Source organism: Macrobrachium rosenbergii, chromosome 54, assembly GCF_040412425.1.
Source record: "Macrobrachium rosenbergii isolate ZJJX-2024 chromosome 54, ASM4041242v1, whole genome shotgun sequence".
Lineage (NCBI taxonomy): Eukaryota > Metazoa > Arthropoda > Malacostraca > Decapoda > Palaemonidae > Macrobrachium > Macrobrachium rosenbergii.
In genome coordinates, this window is record NC_089794.1 from 2,485,001 (window position 1) to 2,510,000 (window position 25,000).

Consider the following 25,000-nt stretch of genomic DNA (forward strand, 5'->3'; position numbering starts at 1 on the left):
GACAGAACTCGCTTGAGGTCCTCTCTGGATGCTGGGAAGATTGATCTAACGGCCCCCGTGTCGACCAGCATCATCCTGCCGGAGATGGTGTCGCGGACGTAGAAGCCTACTGGTTCTGGGCCCCTGGGTTCTTCTGCTGCCATGGTGGCCTGTCCAGCTGACGAAGGAGGAGCTCCCGCGACAGGCTTATTTCGTGTTGTTTTCCGCTGCCGTCGGTGTCTGGGAGGGTGAGGAGGTCCTGAATCATGCCCCATGACTCCATGCGAGGTCGAGGGCGCGGGCAGCCCGCTCGGCGACCGGCAGGGAGCATGTCTCGAGGAGGGACTTCTTCAGGAGGTCGTAGGTGAGGGGGCGTGTGGCGGACACCCACGGGACGAGCTTCCTGTAGATCTCCAGCAGGGCGTTGAGTACTGTGTCTGCCTGCAGCACCTCATCGTTGAGTTCCACCAGCCTGAACTGGCTCTCGACCCTGTACAGCCATGCCGATGGGTTCCCCTGCGTGAACGGCGGCAGTTTTATGGACAGGACGGCCCTTGATTGTCCTGCCGGGCAGGGGAGAGTGTGGGGCGCGGGCAGGGGTGTGGAGGAGCGTGAGAGCCTCGGCACGGGGGCGGGCGCGGGTGATATGGGAGGGAGGTAGACATCCAAATCCGCGAGGTTAGTGGTTAACTGCACGAGGGAGGGGATGTCCGCATCCATGCTCGCTCTTTGCCCTCTTAACTGGAGTGGGGAACTTGTGTCAAAACGCACTTGGAAGCGTGCCGTGTGAGTCCGCTAATGACGCTGGTGATTTTGCCAACGAGAGTCAGCACGCCCAAATGCTGGTTACAGCGCCGTAATTAGTCCGCTAAGGGTGTGAGTAAGTTCCTGGAGCCAAGACTGAGTCGCCGTATGGGTCCACTAATGGCTCCAGGAACCACTCTGGGGTCACCACTTTAAGAGGTGCAAAAAAACGACCAGGTAAAAGAGTACTGCTGATTTATTCATGATCCAGGCGGTTTATATAGCGGCAGACTGATGTCGTGTCGCAGAATACAATGGGAGCATAAGTGACCTGAGGTCGATAATAATTAACAATAAATACAGCGAACGAGTACACTTTACAGTGTGAAAATAGACAGAACTGAAATTGAATACAATCTTGACGCCTGTGAAAGAAGAAATACATGATACACAATCGACAACAGGTAAACAATTATATACATACTTTAAATGATTGAATTTGCGTGACCTAGCACGTTAGGCGTGACTAATTGTAGAGGCAAAGAAAATGGGACGTCTCCATAGAAAACTTGCTCAGCAGAGACTTTACAAACAACACATTCAGCAGAGACTTCTAAATGACTTTACAGATGACTTTACACATTCATATATATAATATAAATATATATATATATATATATATATATATATATATATATATATATATATATATATATATATATATATATATATATATATATATATATATATATATATATATATATATATATATATATATATATATATATATATATATATATATATATATATATATATATATATATATATATATATATATATATATATATATATATATATATTAACTTTATCACATACACAATTGTTCTGTGCATTAGTAGAATTACTAAAAGGACCTCATTCAAACTGGATGGTATTTAATGGAGTTTTTATTCAAAAAGTTACAAGCTTTCTTGGACAAACAGTCCACATTATCAAGTATCCGTACAATGAGCAAACGCATAGTCCGGCTGTATTTATATCTGTGTGCTGGGTACTTTTAATCCTATAATCGCCTAGCTCTTCCTGTGTGACCTCCACCCTCTCTTGACCTTGGTCTTTCTCTGATCCCTGGTTCCAGATGTCCGTTTTCCGTGCGTTCTCTTGCGTTTTTTCTTCGTTTCCTTGCTACTGTGGGTATATGATTTTTCTAGATATGCTGTCTTCAAAGCCGTTTCCGGTGTTCCCTGCCATCGTGTTGTTGGCGCAAGTTATGAAGGCGTTCTCTACAACCAGTCTAGATGTTTTGTTGGTGTTCCTGTACAGAAAACTCATATTTTCCCAGTCTATTCTGTGATCATTTTCCCAACAGTGTTTGGCAACTGCCGACGTCTGATTATAATGCCTTATGTTCTGCAGATGTTGTTTGCTTCGCTCTTTACATGATTTGCCAGTTTCACCATAGTACCCTTCTTCACAGTCTAGACACGCTGCCATATAAACCCCCTCTAATCTCTTCCCCCCTCTACCGACTTTTTTGTTTCTAACTATTTTATTCCTAATGGTGTTTTTGTAGCTGCCTATCAATTTGAAATTATTTAGCTTCCTGTTGATGGGTGCAATAGAGTTGTTGTCCGGAACTGTAATTATTTTCTTTCCTACCAAATGTTCCTTTTCAATCCTTTCCCTCTCCCCAAAATAGTTCTCCAGTCATAGGAAAGAAATAAAAATAGGATTAATGACAGGGTTGGCCATCAGGGCTTATAGGATTTGCAGTCCCGAATTTTTAGACGAAGAGTTGGATTACCTGAGGAGAGTTTTAGGAGATTAGGCTACCCTAAGTATTGGTGGGAGTAGGCACATATCAAAGCAAGGAAAAACTATTTTGGGGAGAGGAAAGGATTGAAAAGGAACATTTGGTAGGAAAGAAAATAATTACAGTTCCGGACAACAACTCTATTGCACCCATCAACAGGAAGCTAAATAATTTCAAATTGATAGGCAGCTACAAAAACACCATTAGGAATAAAATAGTTAGAAACAAAAAGTCGGTAGAGGGGAAGAGATTAGAGGGGGTTTATATGGCAGCGTGTCTAGACTGTGAAGAAGGGTACTATGGCAGAAACTGGCAAATCATGTAAAGAGCGAAGCAAACAACATCTGCAGAACATAAGGCATTATAATCAGACGTCGGCAGTTGCCAAACACTGTTGGGAAAATGATCACAGAATAGACTGGGAAAATATGAGTTTTCTGTACAGGAACACCAACAAAACATCTAGACTGGTTGTAGAGAACGCCTTCATAACTTGCGCCAACAACACGATGGCAGGGAACACGGAAACGGCTTTGAAGACAGCATATCTAGAAAATCATATACTCCACAGTAGCAAGAAACGAAGAAAAAACGCAAGAGAACGCACGGAAAACGGACATCTGGAACCAGGGATCAGAGAAAAGACCAAGGTCAAGAGAGGGTGGAGGTCACACAGGAAGAGCTAGGCGATTATAGGATTAAAGTACCCAGCACACAGATATAAATACAGCCGGACTATGCGTTTGCTCATTATGGGATACTTGATAATGTGGACTGTTTGTCCAAGAAAACTTGTAACTTTTGAATAAAAACTCCATTAAATACCATCAGTTTGAATGAGGTCCTTTTATATATATATATATATATATATATATATATATATATATATATATATATACATACATATACATATATATATATAAATATATATATATATCACACATTACCACAGGTGAAAAATAAGAAAACAGGGTGTAGGTCTGACCGGTTTCGACTTTATTTCCAATGGCTTGGAAATAAAGTCGAAACCGGCAGATCCTACACCCCGTTGGAAATAAAGTCGAAACCAGTCAGGACCTACACCCGTTTCTTATTTTTCACCTGTGGTAATGTGTGATAAATGAATCACAATACAAAAGTGATAATAATCATATATATATATATATATATATATATATATATATATATATATATATATATATATATATATATATATATATATATATATATATATATATATATATATATATATATATATATATATATATATATATATATATATATATATATATATATATATATATATATATATATATATATATATATATATATATATATATATATATATATATATACTGTAGTAATACCTCGATGTTACATGCTTCGAGTTGTGTGAATTCACAGACATGCAAACTCTTCATTGAAACCTAACTAATTGGCATATGCGATTTTTTTTCACAGACACACGACATTTGCAAAATCCTCAAGAAACCCTGCAGAAGTGGTTATGTTTAATTTTTTATGTAATTTACAATTTTAATGCGTTTATGTGTAAAATCTTTATGAAAAATTTGTATTATTTTTGTTTTTGTACATAAATACTGTATGGTACTAAAATCACAAAACAGTGTCAATGTAAACATCTTTCTCTCTCTCTGGTACTTTAATATTTGCTTTGACGTATAAGTTGTATTTTTGTTCTCTCTCTCTCTCTCTCTCTCTCTTTTGAGATGAGAGAGAATTTTTATGCATATTGTAACATATATGTTTGTTTGTTTTGATACTGCAGTTTCACAGATAAACAAGATGTTACTTTGTAAAGTCTCAGCTGAGTGAGTCTTCTGTGATCTGTGATGAGCGACCCGTTTTCTTTCAGTTCCTCTCCTATAGGAGCGGGTCACGCAAAAACAGCCATATCGAACCAGCCATGCCTTTCTATGTAAATTTATACCTGTTACTAATTTATTTTGTATCTGTCTCTTTTTTACATGTATCAGAATGTTGTCATGTCGGTCATTGTCCAATTTCTTTGCACAAGAATTGTATTTATGCATTGTAATTATTGTCCAGTGTAATTGACTTCGGGTCACCGAGGTTCCATTGTATTCCTTGGTGTGACGTCAGTCCGCCCCTATATAAATGGCCTGCGTCTCCAATAAAGTAGCAGAAACTTTTTCCTACTCATTTCTTCTGCGCCTCTTAAAACTTTGGTATTAATGTTTTCATATTTTACATGCTATAATTACAACATTTATGGATATCTATAGTAAATTATGTAAAATTTTAAAAGAATACATATCGATTCCCAGTCTTCTCCAAAATTTTGGAGAAGACCTAACTGTCAACTATTTTGACATATTGACCACGAAGTGTAGAAAATGTTGCCCACTCGATGGTCAAATATGTACCGCTACTAAGGATAGTGAAATCTCTCTCTCTCTCTCTCTCTCTCTCTCTCTCTCTCTCTCTCTCTCTCTCTCTCTCTCTCTCTCTCTCTCTCTCTCTCTCTCTCTCTCAGTAGTGTAATGAAATATGAATTACAGTATGGTATTAAGTTAACTTTTAAATGAAATTAAAGTGTTTTGAGGGCATGATTTTGTCATATATAGGGTTTAAACTCTAGAAATAAGCATTTACTGTATATGTTAGCATTTTTAGTGACCATACCAAACTTACACAAATCCTCGCCTTGCCTTGCAAAGGGTTCAGGAACCTAACCTCGCATAAGTTCGAGGTCCTACTAATATATATATATATATATATATATATATATATATATATATATATATATATATATATATATATATATATATATATATATATATATATATATATATATATATATATATATATATATATATATATATATATATATATATATATTATATATATATATTTATATATATATATATATATATATATATATAAATATATATATATATATATATATATATAATACATATGCATGTATGTATGTATATATATATATATATATAAATATATATATAATATATATATATATATTATATATAAATATATATATATATATATACATTTATATATATATATATATATATATATATATTCAACTGGGTCAAATAACAGCAGGAACATTTTACCAGAAGCTCCCTGAGAAGCCGTCTGGTGGCTCCGATATGTTTTCCAGAATTACGTTTCAGACAATTGTATTCATAGACAACACCAGGCGACATCAAAGGTTGTAGCCGATCCTTGAATCTGAAAAAAGAACAGATACTTTTTGGATCCTTAGCCTACAGAACGGGATGCCGCTTAGCCAATCCAGGATCTTCAAACATACGTAATCATACCATCAAATACAAAACAGAAATCAGATATGAAGATTTTAAAATTACTGGGCACACAAACAGTTCACAAGAAATACTTATTCTCGAAACATTAAGTATCAAACAACGTGTTCCGTCACTGAATTGTCTGATGACTTCTGTACCCTTATATTTATCCTAACTCTCTGCCTGCCTGGAAAAATCTTTGTATATTATATTCTTAGTTTCTTCTGGGCCTCTGAACAGCATGTCAGTCTCCAGTGTTTTTAAGTTTGTCTGCGTTTAGGTATGTTGTTTGTTTTAACTCTTTTGTTTCTGAATACATCTGTTTTAAATATGTTGTCCTCCCTCATCAATCTGAAATCTTTTATGTCCTTGCTTTGTGAGTTTTAGTTCACTTTGGATGTTTAAGAAATTAAAAAATAATTTTTTTATGAATTAGTATTTATACACTGTACTTTATTATTGTAGATATCCCTGAAGATGTGAATGAAAATCACAAAACACTTGAATAAATGGTTTACTATTTGTTATTCTGCTTCTATGTTCCTGCTCTTGTCCCTGATGAATGTAACATGCGTTGTGTTTGCCTTTGACCTGTTTTTTATATATATATATATATATATATATATATATATATATATATATATATATATATATATATATATATATATATATATATATATATATATATATATATATATATATATAATGTGTGTGTGAGTGTGTGTATATATATATATATATATATATATATATATATATATATATATATGTATGTATGTATTGCAACAAGGGACACCTCTTTTCCAAGCCAACTATCCTTTTAAAAACATCATTTTCAAAAGATGTCAATGTAAAATCGTTTCATATCACTGTCGACATTAACTGTTGGTCGTAGAGAATTTGCTTCTCCTACCAAACTCTTGTTATTCTTCCCTTTGGCCATCTTTTCATTCCTAGATCATGTGACTGCATTAAAACTCCTTTCCAGTTCACTTCACTGCCTTTTGGAGACAAACCTTGATCATATGATCACTCCAGGCACTACTTAAGGGAGTTCCTGAGTCAGCGCCACAGGAGGCACTAGTTCAGGACAGCTGGCCAGTACCCCAAAAGAGAAAGTTGGGTGAACATGTGACACAAAATCACCCATGTGGGCCTGGCATGTTAGCATGCAGTCAACCAAGCGAGCCACGAGGCAAAGGAGGCACGATAGAAAATGGATGACTCCTGCAAGAATGGGAAATTAATCTGGGCGAAGGGATATGAGGACCTATGCATGATGCCTCTCGTCAGAGACATCTGGCACAGATCAAACACCTACTGCCATTTGAGCTCCGCTCCCTAAGAGCCATATTCCAAACCACATGACTGACTTCCAGTCCAGTATATTTCCAGTGCCAATTCCCTTCATATCACGCCCCCCATCATCGGTTCATCTACGAGGACCCATCTCTTCGACACTGGGTAAAAGTGCCAGGAATTTGAGTTTTACAAGTCATGTAGTCCTTTTCTTTTGCCATTCCATTTTCCAAGTTTCCAATGCAATTCTCATACAGACCTGACTTTATTATTATTTATGGTCACAAGTGAAATCAACAGTGTTATACCCAAGGATCCATTGATCACCATCAGTGCATCCTTGAGCCCTTAATTGTGTTATTGTAAATATATGTGATTCTAGTTATCCTAAGAGTTTACCTAAAGTTTCCCTTTCAAGTTATTCCGACTCACTCAGAATAAGTATAGCATTTCAAATCGTCAGTGTTATCGTATAGCCTAAACAATCCAAAACGTACTGACCCAAATCGTAGCCTAACTCTTATGTTATGACACCCAGGTTACTTCACTCTTATGCTAGTTTAAATTGTGATTATATCAATACATTGCGTTGTGTATATTAACTAAACTAACAATATAAACTTACTGTTGGCGTATTCAATTGTTCCTAGCTCGATGTACAGTAGTTAGATTGGTGTGAGCACAATCTCTATTTCATGACCCTCATCCAAAGCACACCGCAAGAAATTATCCTTTCATTTAGATATGCATATCTCCTAAAGGAAGTTTGTCTAAATGTAGTTTAAGATGAATAGGAATACTTAAATGGATTTGTAGACACGAACAATTATGGCTGCATTCTTGAGTCTCCCACTAGCTCGAACCACTCTACGTTAAATCTATGAAGGAACTCAGTTCACGGCCGTCTTTGTCCGAAACCAAACCTTCGACTAACTACCATACAACAACCAATACTGGTAGTTAAGCAAATTTACAAGTACACTTACAATTAAACACACAAAACAGCTAAGACAACGTTTTTCACTACTAAACACAAACAACGAAACATAATATCCTTCTTCTACATAATACGCATTTCCACTTTACGTAAATTTAAAGAAAATACGTAAAACTATACCACAACTTGCGGAAAAGTACAATCTCTCTTACCGAAGTTTCAACGCTAGTAAAGCCCTCAGCAGATTTTCCTTTCTTCTATATTCGACCAAACCAGGAATTCAAGTCAGATTGTATCATCCCTTGTGGTAAGTCACCTTCTCTGGTTTAGAATATAAAAGTGGCGATTCTTGCTCAAGATTTGTAGCCTGCAATATCATTGCAAGCCCAGCAAATAGCTCTGCTAAGCTGGATACAAGACGATAAACTAACCTTTTACAGTAGATCCCTTTAAATAAGCAAAACAATCGAACAAAGGTACACAGTGTAAGTATTTTGTTACTTTTGTATTGCAATCATAAATCATGACTGGAATTTTTTTTATTATTAAATTTTCTCTAAGAATTAAAATCCCCATGTGCATGCTGAACAAGTAATCTCACAGAGAGAAAGAGTGTTGCCATTTCGAAACACGAGTTTTTCTGCTATTGCATGCTAGCAACTTCTGCATGACTTAAATTGTTAGGTCTTAGTCAGAAAGTGAAGTGTTAACAGTATAAAAAACGGAAAAGTGCATTTATTTCCACCACCACGTGCTCTGGACAATTTGCCGTCCATTGTTTAGATAGGACACACACCATCTGGCAACTCTAATCAAGTGCGATAGACAATTCCACTTCGCCCCCCTCTCTCTCTCTCTCTCACACACACAGGCAGTAGCAACCATGCTAAAATTTCTAATTAACCTCCTAAGAAATTCAACGTCCACCCTTTGAAAATTCATATTTACAAGGTTCATTCATACGTGGCCATACGAGCCACTTTGCAAGTCTATAAAGTGTTTAATTTTGATCTCCTAAGTCCGTGTGAGCAAAACTCTTCGCTCCCATCTACGGAATGAGCCAGCATGAGAACCAAAACCTATGTTCTCCGGAACAAACCAAACGTACGTTCTTTTCGAATAACCCTATGTTTTTTAACAAACCTATGTCCTCTTGGGCAAACCAAATCTTCATGCTTTTTGAACAACCTTACATTCTTTGAACAAACCTACGTTCTCCTGAACAAATCAAACCTACATTCTTTTCAAACAACCTACGTTCCTTGAACAAATCTATGTTCTCCTGAACAAACCAACCTACATTCTTTTTGAACAACCCTACATTGTTTGAACAAACCTACGTTCTCCTGAACAAACCAAACCTATGTTCTTTTTGAACAACCCTATGTTCTTTTAACAAACATATGTTCTCCTGAACAAACCAAACCTATGTTCTTTTCAAACAACCCTACGGTCTTTGAACAAACCTACGTTCTCCTGAACAAATCAAACCTACATTCTTTTCAAACAACCCTACGTTCTTTGAACCAACCTACGTTCTCCTGAACAAACCAAATCTACGTATTTTTTGGAACAACCCTACGTTCTTTGAACAAACCAAACCTACATTCTTTTCGAACAACCTTACATTCTTTGAACAAACCTATGTTCTCCCGAACAAACCAAACCTTTGTTCTTTTTGAGCAACCCTACGTTCTTTGAACAAACCTTCGTTCTCCTAAACAAACAAAACCTGCGTTCTTTTGGAGCAACCCTACATTCTTTGAACAAACCAAACCTACATTCTTTTTGAACAACCCTACATTCTTTGAACAAACCCATGTTCTGCTGAACAAACCAAACCTATGTTCTTTTTGAGCAACCCTACATTCTTTGAACAAACCTATGTTCTCCTGAACAAACCAAACCTATGTTCTTTTCGAACAACCCCACGTTCTTTGAACAAACCTATGTTCTCCGGAACAAACCAAACCCGTTCTTTTCGAACAACCCTACATTCTTTGAACAAACCTATGTTCTCCTGAACAAACCAAACTTATGTTTTTTGAGCAACCCTACGTTCTTTGAACAAACCTATGTTCTCTGGAACAAACCAAACCTATGTTCTTTTCGAACAACCCTATGTTCTTTGAACAAACCTATGTTCTCTGGAACAACCCAAAACCTGTTCTTTTCGAACGACCCTAAGTTCTTTGAACCAACCTACATTCTCCGGAACAACCAAAACGTTCTGTAGAACACACCCTAGCCTCAAGCTCGACTCCCCAGAGTTAGCCATGCACTATAAAGTGCCCCCAGGCATTCTCTTGAACACACCAGAAACCATGCTTTAAACGAGACCTTAAAATTATCTCGCTTGACTCCCCAGAGCGAGCCTGCAATCAGTGCCAATGTCACCTAACAAAAATGGCACTCCCATTTACCAGTAGTGCCACCTATTGGCCCCACTCGATTGCCCAATCACTCACTGCCAAAGCAGTGCCAGACCACCATTAGCACCATGCCCCTTGGCATTGAGTGCCACTAAAGTATCCTTCAACTTGCCTGGAGTTTAGACTCACAACCTGCTGTAGCAGTACGTTTTGCCTATACCACTGATTACAAGACCTTCATGGCAATGGGGAAGGATCTGAACCCCACAGGAGAGCTACTGAACACCTGGGTCAGTGAATGGGTAGCAGCTGCTAAACAGGAATAGGAACAAGAAAAGAAGGAAAAAGAAGAAAGGGAGGAGAAAGAGAGACAGGAGAAGAAGGAAAAGAAGGAAAGAGAAAAAAGGGCGGAGAAAGAGAGATGGGAGAAGGATAAGGAAAAGAAGGAAAGAGAAGAAAGTTAGGAAAAAGAGAGACAGGAGAAGATGGAAAAGGAGGAAAGAGAAGTCTAGGAGGAGAAGGAAAGACAGGAAACGGAGAAACAAAGGGCCCATGAGCTCGCCTTCACCCAAAATAGGGCTGCAAACCCTGCTCTGACCTCTTCCCAGTCCACTCTCACCAGTGTCGGCTCTTTAATCCCAAAATGAACTGATTCCGAATCTGAGACCTGGCTTGACCACATAGAAAAGGTCTTCTCCACTTACACACTTCTGCAGAAGTTTTCCTGGTTCTGGGGAAGCACATGGCTGTAAATCGCCTTCTGATCCCTTTCTCGGATGACCAAGGAAACCCTGAGGAGGTCCAAAAGGCTGTCACTAAGGCTTATGAAATCACCCCTGAGTGCTGGAGACAGCATTGGCGAGGATGGCCCAAGGAAGCAAGTCAAACCTGGGCTGACTGGGCATACCACAAGACCCACCCCCTCAAGTGCTGGGTAGAAGCCCTAGGCATCTCCACCTTCAAAATTCTGTTCAAGTACATGCATCCAAGGACTTTTTCTACTATGCCCCTGGTGCTCTTGCCATTCACCTCTGTGACAAAGCCCCAAGACGTTCGCTGAGTGCTGCTGCTTGGTGGATGAATGGGACACATTCCATCCTCATATCAGCTCCTTGGGATGGAAGTTAAGTCGCCCTTCTCACACCTCCAGACTAAGCCAGATCAAAAATGGGCATCCTCAAAGGAAACCTGTGTGTGGCCATTGTAAGAAGGTCGGACACCTCACAGAACTGTACCGTCTGAAGGCTGAGGCTCTGCTGGAGTCCCCCATTAGTTCTCACAATGGGACCTTGTCTGGCTTTTGGGTAAACAACAACTGGCATGCTCCCCCACGGGGTCAGTGTCACGAAGGGACTTTGGCAATGAAATTTGCGCTGACTGCAACCTGAAAGGTCACATGTCCGCAAAATGTAGGCTGCCCACAATATGCTGCACCCAAAGCAGTCCACACTGCTGCCAGTCCCCGACAGCCTGCTGAGTGGATATGCCTCAATGTTGTGGCCATAGTGGCCCCCAGTGGCTCCACTCCACCTCAAATGCTGCCAATCATCATTGACATTGGGTCAGAGGTCAGCCTCATCACTCAGGAGCAAGTGCCTCCTGGTGCCACCATCTGCAAAGATGAGTGGATGACCATTTGCTGGGTAAACAGTGATGTCAAGGACCTCTGTACATTTTGTCTATGGGTTACCACAGAGAAAGAGAACACCTCTTTGGACTGTCCAGTCCCTCATGACAGGACGTCCCCTCCTCCTGGGCCAAGATCTCGCCCAGTGGAGGGACACCTTGATCCCTTCACTCTGCATGATAGCCACGACACCTGATGAACCCAAGGAGGAGGCACTTACTGCTGGCTCCAATCCACTACCCGCCAATCCGCTACCAGCCGATATCTTTATCAGAAGTGCCTTGGCTGCAGGAACAGCCTGACACACCACTAGACTAATCTGACTCCGTACCTGCGGCTGCCCTTCTCATCACGGGGGCGGACACCTCCCTTCCTGCCTGAAGCAGGGAACAACTTATCTGTGCCCAGACGGAGGATGCCACCCTCCGGCGCCTCTGCTTGGAAGCTATCACTGACAAGGAAGAAATGAAGGATCTTGTAAAGAACAACTTCTTCCTGCAGGACTAGGTAATCTACCAAGTATCCCAGGGACGGCATGAGCCTGCTCAGGTCATTCATCGACTGGTAGTAGTCCCCTTGTCCCTACAGCAAGACCTCTGGTTGGTGCATGATGGCATTGGGGGTATTTTGGTGTCACCTGGACCATCTGGGCCATCGAAGGAAGATTCTACTGGCCAAGACTACAAAAGGCTGTCAAGGCATTCGTAGCCTCATGCCCCACCTGTCAAGTCATGGGAAACCCTAATGAAGTCCTCCCCAAGGCTCCTCTCAAGAACATTCCCTCTGTCGGCGTCCCCTTCCAGGATGTTGTCATCGATTATTATACACCTCAGGGACATATCAAGTGCAAGATGGGATACAACCACTGCCTTACTATCATAGACTGATTTACAAGGTATCCAGAAGCTTTCCCCCTCAGGGGTGAGAGCTCCAAGAATGCCGTAAAGGCCCTCATACAATTTTTCTGTCATTTCGGGATCCTTGCCACAATCCAAAGTGATCAAGGGCGACATTTCATGTGCAAAGAATTCCAAGACAGCATGGCCAGCCATGGCATAAAACATATCCACTCCACTCCTTACCATTCTGAAAGCCACAGAATAGTGGAGAGATTCCACCAAACCCTCGGCTCTACTCTAGTCAAACTAGAACACAAAGGAGGAGCAACCTGGGAGGAAAACCTCCCCTATGCCCTCTTCGCTTTCTGCCAGGCACCCTCCGAGACCCTGGGGTACAGCCTCTTTGAACTTCTCTATGCTTATTCCACCCGGGGACCCCTCTACACACTATACAAAGCTTGGGCTGAACTGACAAAGGCAGACTGGGCGAAGGACCTCCCCAACATCCAGTGGAACCTTCAGGCTGTATGGGTGGTCACTCAAGGTACGGAGGCAGCCACTCAAGAGAGGGTCAAGCTCAAACTCACTAAGAACGCCAGAAATAGATCCTTTAACATCGGAGACCAGGTCCTGGTGCTTCTGACAGAGCCACTTGCCCCCTTGAAACTCAGTTCAGGGCCCCCACAAGATACTCAGGAAGTGAGGAACCTTGAACTACCTCGTTGACTGTGGGCGGAGGCAAGCTAAATGACTGCAAATTAATTTGCTAAAACTCTACTTAACCCAAGAGGAAAAGGAAGCCAGAGAAGTCCTTCCTGCTCCTGGGGCCCTTGTGGGCACCATCACCACGATGCCACCCCCCTTGAGAAATTCTGAAGTCCTACTCAACCTTGAGCCCATTACTCCAGGACTCAAGAGTCACCAGAGGCAGGTTATACAACAACTGTTAAGCGCACACATACAGGTCACCCAGGACCGCCTTGGATGCACCAACGTCCTGGAACATGCGATACACCTGCCCAAGGTTACTACCGAGTCAATCGGCAGAAGGAAAAGAGGATGAAGGAGCAAGTACAACTTCAACTCGACCTTGGCCTTATTGAAGACAGCCACAGTGAGTGGTCCTCCCAGTAGTCTTGTTCCCAAGAAAGAAAGGGGAGATAAGTTATGTATCAACTCTTAGAAGTTGAATGAAGTAACCAAACCAGAACCGTACCCCCTTCCATGAATTGAGACCTGCTTAGTCAGCCTGGGCAGTGCCTCCTATTTGAGCAAAATCGATCTAGAAAAGGAATACTAGCAGGTGCCCCTGTCTGAGGAGTCGTGCCCTCTGACTGCTTTCACCACATTCACCTCTACCAGTGTAAGGTGACGTCCTTTGGGTTAAGGAGTGCACCTAGCTGTTTCCAGAGGCTAATGAACAAGGTCCTGGCAGGTATGAAGAACTGTATTGTATATCTAGATGACATAGTTACTTATGCCCACTTGTGGGAGGAGCACCTATAGATCCTCGACCAAATCCTGGCTGCCGTACAAAAAGCCAGCCTTGTTATAAACCTCAAAAAATGCCAGTTTGGGGTGGCTGAGATCACATATCTCGAGATCACATATCTCGGTCACCGAGTAGGAAATGGTAAATTGATGTCTAAAAATGCCAACTTCTGTGCCATTCGGGATATGCCATACCCGAGGACCAAGAGGGAAACTCAGCGTTTCGTCGGGTTGGTCCAGTACTCAGACGGTTCATTCCCAACTTTGCTGATGCAGCCGCCTGTATAACTAACCTCTTTCACGGCAAATAGCCCTCCCACTGCACACCTGGGTGTGAGAGGGCATATGACCATCTCAAGGCAGTACTCACCAATAAACCCATTCTCCATACACCCAACTATGACTGGCCCTTCTACATGACAATTGATGTCAGTGACACCAGCACTGGGGCAGTCATGTTCCAAGAAAAGTTTGAGGTTAGGCACCCAGTAGCCTACTATTCCAAGAAGCTCAACTTGGCTCAAAACAAGTACAGTACCAGAGAAAAAGAACTTCTGGGTATGATTCTGGCCATGAAACAGTTCGAGTCCTATCATGCTGATCATAAATTCCCCTTAACACTCTTAACTGATCATAATCCCCTCAAGTATCTCACGACCCTCAGGAGCCAAAATAAATGTTTAATGTGTTGGTGCATCAATCTCCAAGATTACAATTGGAGAATCGAACATATCAAGGGTACAGACAACAAAATTGCTGATGTTCTTTCCAGGCATCAGAGCTAACACCCCTATCAATGGCTCCCTGTTACCACCCCCAGAATAACAGGGCACTCTCTCCAGAATGAAGAGTCATGTTATTTCCACTCAGAATAACTCCCTAGAAAGCATAAGATACTTCCTTCTTTGATTCTATAATTTCTCACTACTTATTACTCTTGTATTATTATTTCCCCAAGTGCCAATCATCAGACTGGATGGCCTCCAAGAGTCCCTGACTCTCAAACCATACAGCTACATGCATGGCACTCTACCTTTTACTTAAATTAAGAGCCACTAGGCTCTTGCAACTTTAGTGCCCCATCTGGCACTGTACCCTGTCATAACCGAGCACCATGGCATCACCTAACATAAGCCCATGAGTGCTTCATTTATACCTCCTCATCAGGGCAAACTAACCGCCCGACTTTGCATAACAAAGTTAATCCTATTCTTAAGTGCATGATTAAATCTAGATGTTACCTAGTAATAACCTGGTAACCTTAATCTTATGTTATTATATTAAGTCATCAGATATATACATTCTTGAAATACTTTCATAATATTTTTCTAACTACGCTACTTTACCTTAATAATAAACATTTCTCAAGTCATTTAACCCCAGCAGCAATTCTATTCTGCGATAACGTAATTACTAACACTGAAGTGAAATTACTTGCAGTTATATTTTACCACCGAAATACTAATTTTTAGCAAATTAGAGTAGCAAAGGAAAATAACAGAGCACATGTTGTTAAAATAAAGTAAAGTTGTCATGTTTGTAGACATTCTCATCCAATTTAAGGTGTGATATGTCAACTTGTTGGGAGAGTTGCAACAAGGGACACCTCTTTCCAAGCCAGCTCTCCTTTTAAGAACATCATTTTCAAAAGACTTTAACGGAAAATCATTTCATATCGCTGTCGACATTAACTGTTGGTTGTAGAGAATTTGCTTCACCTACCAAGCTCTTGTTATTCTTCCCTTTGACAGTCTTTTCATTCCCTTCCCAGACCATGTGACCTTTGTTAAAACTCCTTTTTAGGTCACTTTGCCACCCTTTTTAGACAAGTCTCGGTCGTATGACCACCCCAGGCACTACTTAAGGGAGTTCCTGAGTCAGTGTCACAGGAGGCACTAGTTCGGGACAGCTGGCCTGCACCCCAAAAGAGAAAGTTGGGTGATCATGTGACACAAAATCACCCATGTGGGTCCAGCATGTTAACATGCAGTCAACAAAGCAAACCACGAGGCCAAGGAGGGATAAGAGGATCTACGCACAATAGCTCTCGTCAGAGACACACTGGTAGCAGAACTAACACCTACTGCCCTTTGAGCTCTGATCCCTAAGAGCCATATTCCAAATCACATGGCTGACTTCCAGTCCAGTACATTTCCAGTGCCAATTCCCTTCATATCACCCAGCCCCTCCCCCACATCATTGGTGCATCTAGAAGGACCCATCTCTCAGACGTAAGGTAAAGTGCCAGGAATTAGAGTTTTACCAGTCACGAATTCATTTTCTTTTGCCATTCCATTTTCCGATTTTCCAACGCAATTCTCATACAGACCTGACTTTATTATTTTTTATGGTCACAAGTGAAATCAACAGTGTTATACCCAAGGTCCTTTGGCACCATCAGTGCATCCTTGAGCACTTAATTGCACTAATTTCGTCAGTTAATCGCATGCATTCACCATTGCAAGTCGAGTTTCTTGCTGTGGATCCTTTTGCTTCAATTGTGCTTTCATTGCTCTGGTAAACCCACTGCAAATCAACACATGGTGCCCTTAAAGTGAAATCCCTGGCATCCAGTTACATCTATTCAACTTAATTTAGTGCTCCAACAGGACCCCATTTACCCATCATAATTATTCCCATCTTCTGATTTGTGTTATTGTAAATATATGTGATTCTAGTTATGCTAAGAGTTTACCTAAAATTCCCCTTTCTAGTAAAGCCCTCAGCTCAATTTCCTTTCTTCTATATTCGACCAAACCAGGAATTCAAGTCAGATTGCATCATCCCTTGTGGTAAGTCCCCTTCCTGGTTTAGTATATATATATATATATATATATATATATATATATATATATATATATATATATATATATATATATATATATATATATATATATATATATATATATGTATATATACATATATATATATATATATATATATATATATATATATATATATATATATATATATATATATTTACACACCATGATTTGTATACAATCATGAAGCTACAAATGTCACTTAATATCAAATTCACACTACGTCAGGAGTATCCCGATAGGGAATTATCATCGAAGGGGAATTTATGAGTGATAAATGGATTGATACTGCCGGGTCGCGATCCCACGACACAGAACTTATCCAGCAACTCCAGTCGACGTTCTACCACTGAGCTATCAAGAGAAAGAAACTTACAAAAACATTCTTAGCTTGTCTATTTTAGTGGTTTTGAAATCAAAAAATCATTGTTAAAATCTTTTAATATCAACCTTGTTTTTCCTATAATAACACACTAAAAGGAATGTTAATAAAAAAATAGCCCTAAAGAAAACAACAACATAATATATAAAATTCCATGTGGACTGCCCAATCTAGCAAGGATTGAGATGTACTTATTAAACAACATAAGTATTCTGTCAAAACTGGGCAAACATCCAATGCTATATTCATTCATTTAAGTGAAAACTCTCACAGGATAAACTGGACTGAAAATTCAGTGATTGCCAGATCGAAAGATTTCTCTTCACGAAATCCTTTAGAATCTGCTGTTATACAGCTTACTTCCAGCTGTAATTTTAACCTTAGCCCTAGCATGTATTATTTGGACCCCTGTATTAGAAAAATGTTCAAGAATGACTTAAAAGATAAAATCACTGACTTAATTACAAATTAGTTACCTTATATATATTTTCTATGTATTTGTATGTTTAATATAATTTCTTTTGTAAAAATATTCATCTTGCAAAAATTGTTATTGTTTACCAAAAAAAGAGAATTATTGAGTTGTACGTTTATAATATTTTTTGGAGGTCAGTCGCATCCTTGTATAATCTTTTAATTGTCCCGTCCCTGCTTCTGAACGGTTGAGTCTAATCCTTTGTAAAACCTCTTAAATATTTAACCCTGTTTTGGCAGTTCTACTAATTCTTCAATTGTGTTGGATTCCAGGTACATATTTTTTCCTTTGTAATCCCCATCTGTCATTTATATGAGCTTTCATTGTAAATTTATCTTTATATTTCTTCAGTCTGCTAAGTAAAGGACTGTAAGTCGAAAGGCCTTGCAGCACTCCACTATCTCTCTTTCCTTCGTGGATTTTGTCTTTATTTATATTATTCATCAAGTTCCATATTTTAGTGATTCGGTTATATACACACACACATGTATATGTGTGTGTATGTGCGTGTGCATGTGCATGTGTGTATGTGCGTGTGTGTATGGGTGTATGTGTGTATGTGTGTGTATATATATATATATATATATATATATATATATATATATATATATATATATATATATATATATATATATATATATATATATATATATATATATATATACACATATATACACATACATACATGTATATGTACACATATATATAATTTTAATTAAAATTTCTCAGGAAGAATATTCGCTTATAGTTCATGTATTATACAGGATGCGGACCTGTCTGGTGTAGTGCTATCGATGGATTATGCTAGGAACTCGGACATAGACTTCAGCCCTCCTCTTTATTCAGATGAATTCGTCATTGCCTATCGACGGCCCATCGTGGAATCGGACCTCGCTGGGTTTGTGAAGCCTTTCTCCTCCCTGGTGAGCCTCCCCGTATAAATGTGCACATACATAGTTATACATGCATATATATATGTATGTATGTGCGTATATATTAAGTCAATAATATCACTTAATATAAAATTCTCTTTACCTTGTGGATAACTTGAACCCAAGCGCATCCGCCCCGGAATGGATGCGAACATGTGCCTTTTGGTTTAGATACTATGATAGACAGTCAACTTATCCATTCGTCTGTCAAGACAGATGTAAGTAAATTTCAACTCTCTTGTATATATTTCTGTCATATTTAGGTTCTGTACTCAGCTGATTTCAGTTCTAAGTAGAGAATTTGAATTTAACTGGAGTATGTACAGCAGACAAAATCACCTTATATCTCTTTTGATAGCCGAATGGATAAGTCGACTATCTGTCACTGTATGAAAAGAGTCATGTGTGTATAAGGACAAAAGTTGACACACGTGCATATATATATATATATATATATATATATATATATATATATATATATATATATATATATATATATATATATATATATATATATATTTGTAATATATATATATATGTTTATATATATGACAAATTTTGTGGCAGAGCAAAACAAATTATAAGGCAATTTTATCAATACAGCACAAGAATCAGCTTATAGTTAAAACTTTGAGTAAGTATTCTTTATTAAATCTCAAGATCAGGAACTTTATCTCTGCGCCAGTGTTCTCATGGTTAAACCTCATTTATTCCTTCCACTTTTGTTCAGGTCTTCTGGCCATGACTGGCAAGGCCTTCAAGTTGCGCTTTTAGCATGTTTGAAATTAAACTTGCATTTAATTAGATAAATAAGAATTACCTACTAAAAATGAGCGCTGCTGTTAGCAGTAAATATTATATTAATAGTTTCAGTTGATTTCAGTGATCATCCTTATAGTTATTAGCATTAGTAGTAGTAGTAGTAGTAGTAGTAGTAGTAGTAGTAGTAGTAGTAGAAACTGTAATAATAGTAGATTATTTCTATCATTATTCTGCAGCTGTGGGGCTTATTTCTTGGATCAATGTGTTTGGTTACAGTGGCGCTTCTTCTCATCCAGATCGGGTATCTTAGTCTCCATGGACGATTTAGGTATAATTTTTTTTTATCTCTTATCATTTCTTGCTCTGACAAGCAAACCTCTTGCTTGTGAATTGTGTAGTTTTGAGGGTGATGCTCAACAGTAGGGCACTGTAGGTCTACAATTCAGTGGTTCCCCAGCATGTTTGAAATTTCCCCTGGGGGAAACTACCAGGGGAAATTTAACTACCTACTAACTAAATAAAAATATCAGATGTATTTTATCATGAGAGAGAGAGAGAGAGAGAGAGAGAGAGAGAGAGAGAGAATCTTTCTGCCAAGGACGAGTTTCGTGCACAAGATCTTGAAGAATTCTAGTTAATATGCGTTCATACCCCAACTGAGCACCAATGCATTGAAAATCCTATTCTGTTTTAGTAACCTACCTTTGTGAGTCAGGATTTTCTTGACTCAAAACTAGCCCTGATATTGATACACTGGTACAAGCAGCTGCCTCAACCTTCTCTTAATTCAATTTTGAAGTCAAGAATAAACAAAGTCCTTTATTTTGCTACTAGCCGCTCTCTCATCCTATGCGGGTAACTTACCGTCTCTCTATCTAACTATTTGTTTATCAGTTTTTTTGTCTATAATGGAAAAATAAATTAGTAAGTCGTCACAGTGTGTTTTAAACTCTTTCCCTCATGTTTGAAGGGGGAAATCTGGAGGTTGCACTGAGGGGAAATGACAGGAAAAGGTTGGGAACCACAGGTCTACATGGACAATTATGCATGTATTTTATATATACATATATTATATATATATATATATATATATATATATATATATATATATATATATATATATATATATATATATATATATATATATATATATAATGTTAGTTGGTAATATTGTTTATGATAACTACTGATTATAATCCCCATCAGCTTAAGCATTGTGCCCTCATGCAGACCTACGTATATACAAAATGACAAGTATTCTCACCTGAAATCCCTCTACAGGAAAGCCGAGAGAAAGGCTGAGGAAAAGGAAGAGGATGATGGGGAGGAGGAGCAGCAGCCTTTTGTGGAGGACAAACTAGTCTGGAATTCGATCAGCTGGTCCCTGGGGGCTTTTCTCTCCCAGTGTGAGAAACTGCTGTTCTTATGTTGTTTAGACTGGAATGTATAGCACTTCAGTAGTTTAGACATGTTGTCTTTGCTTTTATAAATCCACTTATGTATTGATAAATGATATATATGTGCGGTTCTTGATTAGGAAAAGAATGTAATCTAAGATTACTTTATTATCTGAATTACTTCCTTTATACTATTTGGTGCTATATCATTTTTCTTATTAATCACTGACGTTTTATACCAGTTTGTTTCATGCTGAATTCTACTCATGACAGTCTGTGAAGATCACTTGTGGTGATAGTGCCCTGTGACGTTTTAATGATGTGATCAAACACTTAATAAGATATAAGAAAATTAAATTTATTCACTAAACAAAACATGATGATTTTCACTTGGCCGATTGTAACTCACAGAGGTCTTGGCCCTAGATTGACAGAGAGGCGTTCCTTAGAACAGCTCCTCGCCTCCAGATAACAGCAAAATAAATTCCTTGTAACCGAGGTTCTACTGTTTACTCTGCTTGAGACGGCTGGGGTTTTTCAAAAATCCCTTCTGTCGTCTGCCTGTCTGCTCTCTCTGCTCTGCTCTGCTCTGCTCTGCTCTGCTCTGCTCTGCTCTTTCCTCTCCTCCTTATGAATTATCATAGCTGTTCCTGTTCCCGGTGATTTCGGTATATGTAGATGTTGCATAATCCTGGTCAGCTTGAGAAGTCTGGAAATATCTTGAATAAACAGATAACATAAATCCTCCAAGATAATCATAATTAACGCTTTTAAGCATAATTAAATCAATAAAATTTCACTAATATCTACAAAATTAACTTATACTATGTCAATAGTTCTGGATCATTGGAGAAAATGAAAGGATTTTATCTTGTTCTCGGCACTTACAATAAATGGTGGTAGGGGAAATAAAAAAAGGAAAAATGATACTCTCATAAATCATGCTTTCTCTGGCGTCAATTCTCTCTTTCTCTCTCTCTCTCTCTCTCTCTCTAAGAAATCTCTCTATATATATATATATATATATATATATATATATATATATATATATATATATATATATATATATATATATATATATATATATATATATATATACAGTATATATCAGATCACAGAGAGATCTAATCTCATTGAAGGTATTCTTCTGAAATGACGGAGTCATATCTTGAGTACATTATGAAAATGACAGTGGTTACTTAACAGAAGATAGTAAAGTACGACATAAAGTCCTTGATTTTCTGTATTAGACAAAACCCCTGTATACACAGCTTGTCCGTGGTGGCCAAAGAAGAACTCGGTTCGAATCGTCAGCAGCCTGTGGCTCATGGCTGCCTTCATAATAGGAACCCTCTATAAGAGTACCTGAAGGCTATGCTGATCCTGCCCAAGGTAGAGCTGCCCTTCAACACCATGAGCGAGCTGCTAGAGTCGGGCATCTATACATTTGTCACCGAGGGAAGTATGCTGCACCAGGCAGTGAAGGTAAGGGGTGATGTAAACTCATGAAGGCTCAGATTATCTCTGCATAAAGTGGAAAGTTAAAATTTGCAGTAGTTGGATAGATATGTGAGAAGGGAAAAAGGGAAGTTGCTGAAATCCATGATTTGCTATGAAGTACGTTCCAATTGTACCATGCTATCGAGCAAATAAGGCAAGTCGTTCCTAACTCATTCATCAAGTTAATGTAAGTGGATAGACAGACAGATCGAGGGTCACCTGTTATTTCTTGCAGGAAGCTCCGGAGGGTTCCAGCCTCAACCTGATGTCCAAGAGAATGATCACTCACACGGACTCCCTCCGAGTCATAAGGGATTTGAATGCTGGGGCGTATGCGGTTCCTATTGGGTCCTTCTCCATTTACTACGCCATGCATGCAACATACTCTTCAGTAAGTAGTAGTCATTTCATTCATGTATTCGTGTGTTCATTCATACAGGTACTTCTTTGTCTGTGTCAGCTCTGTTGGCTTTGAATGGTATAATTGTTGTTCTTATTTTATTATTCTTGTTACCTAGTGGCTGTCAATTGATTGGAGCCATTGTAAAGGCATACCCCTCCCACCGCTAGGCAAAATATTTCAATCACATATTTTTCCTTTACATTCACTTCTGAAGACGAGGTCATGTCCGATTTACATAGCCCAAGAGAGGTTCTTCGGAGGCACTGCACTCGCCATGGGCTTTCCAAAAGGCTCCCCACTGCAGAAGGACGTGAACTTTGTGTGAGTATCTGAAAACTTAAGCGAATATCCGAGTTCTTTTGGTATGCTTCATGATTCAGGGAGAAAAGGTCATAGAACACTTGTGGGATGAGGTGACCTAAAGGGTGTTATATTCGCCAGAATGATCCGACCATCATATAACTTGGAATATAGCGCCTGTTTTCTTGTACATTTTGAATACTAGAATTAATAATAATACTAATTATAATAATGATAATACTTGCTTCAGCGTAATTTTGCTTATACCAAATCTAAAATTTCTTATTGTATTTGTCTCGTCAATAGGCAGATGATACAACAAATTCCCAGAGGACATGGGAAAATATATTGCTGTCGTTGTTTATTTACTCATTCTTATGCACTGACACTCACAAGGTGGCCTTCAACAGAGAGAATGAATGAAAAGTAAAAGCTCGACTAGGGAGCAGGTTGAAGGTTAGCCAGAATCCGAGTGGGGTGAATCTTCAACGGTTACTTGCAATGGCGGATGTTTCAGGGACTTCCCTGGTTGTGTTGATTGGGAAGCTGAGGAGTGTCTTCTGGTATATCCAACACTCGAGTGATCCTAAGGCGTTGTGACCTCCTTGATTATGTTGATCAGGGAGGTTAGGAGTTGCTGCTGGTGTGTTCCCCACTGAGGATGCGGGATTACAAAAAAAAAAAAAAAAATGGCATCACGGATGACCATGAAAATTTGCCCCAACCTTAAACCTGCTCCCCCACCATTGTAGTTTATTTGTTCTCTCTATGTGTACTTCAAGATGCAGGAGTTAATAAATAACAAAAGTAGTAAGTAAATATTCCCAAGCCCTTTGGAAATTTGTTATATCCACTACCTGATGATGTGAAGAGGCCAGCAGTTGTTTTTCAGTAACATAGGCTTTAGAGGAACAGCTTCGAAATGATAATAACAATGCTTCTCATCTTCAATAACAGCATCAGATCTCTCATGGAATCCGGCATCTTGAACCACATCTTCCTCAAGCACTTAAGGTATGCCCAGGTATGCCTTAAGGTAGACCCTAGGAAACCAGCCGACAACAGCCAACGCCCAATGGATCTGCAAAGCTTTTATGGTGTTTTTTCTGTCTACGCTGGAGGTATGGTTCCTTTGGGACATTTTGCAATTTTTCCAATGGCGTATTCCTACTATTACTAAAGTGTGAATGCTGGTGATTCCTGGTTTCCTAGGCTACCTGTTCATGGAGATTTGATATATATATATATATATATATATATATATATATATATATATATATATATATATATATATATATATATATATATATATATATATATATATATATATATATATATATATATATATATATATATATATATGTTATATATATATATATATATATATATATATATATATATATATATATACATATATATATATATATGATATATGTGTATATATAAATCTATAAATAAATCATTGTATTTAAATACATAAATATGTGCATAAATTTCAGACTCATTCAGGATCAATTAGCTTTCAATTGAAAGACAAGACTGCTACCAATTAAGCCACTTGTGTGGCTCGGTTGACAGCGGTCTTGCTTTCAATTGAAAGACCTGGTTCGATCCA

At 38.7% G+C, this 25,000-nt stretch overlaps 1 pseudogene; it reads left to right on the forward strand.

Annotated features, from left to right (window-relative positions):
* LOC136835094 (glutamate receptor ionotropic, kainate glr-3-like) overlaps nt 1-25,000 on the forward strand; it is a 33,260-nt pseudogene that overhangs the window by 6,982 nt on the left and 1,278 nt on the right.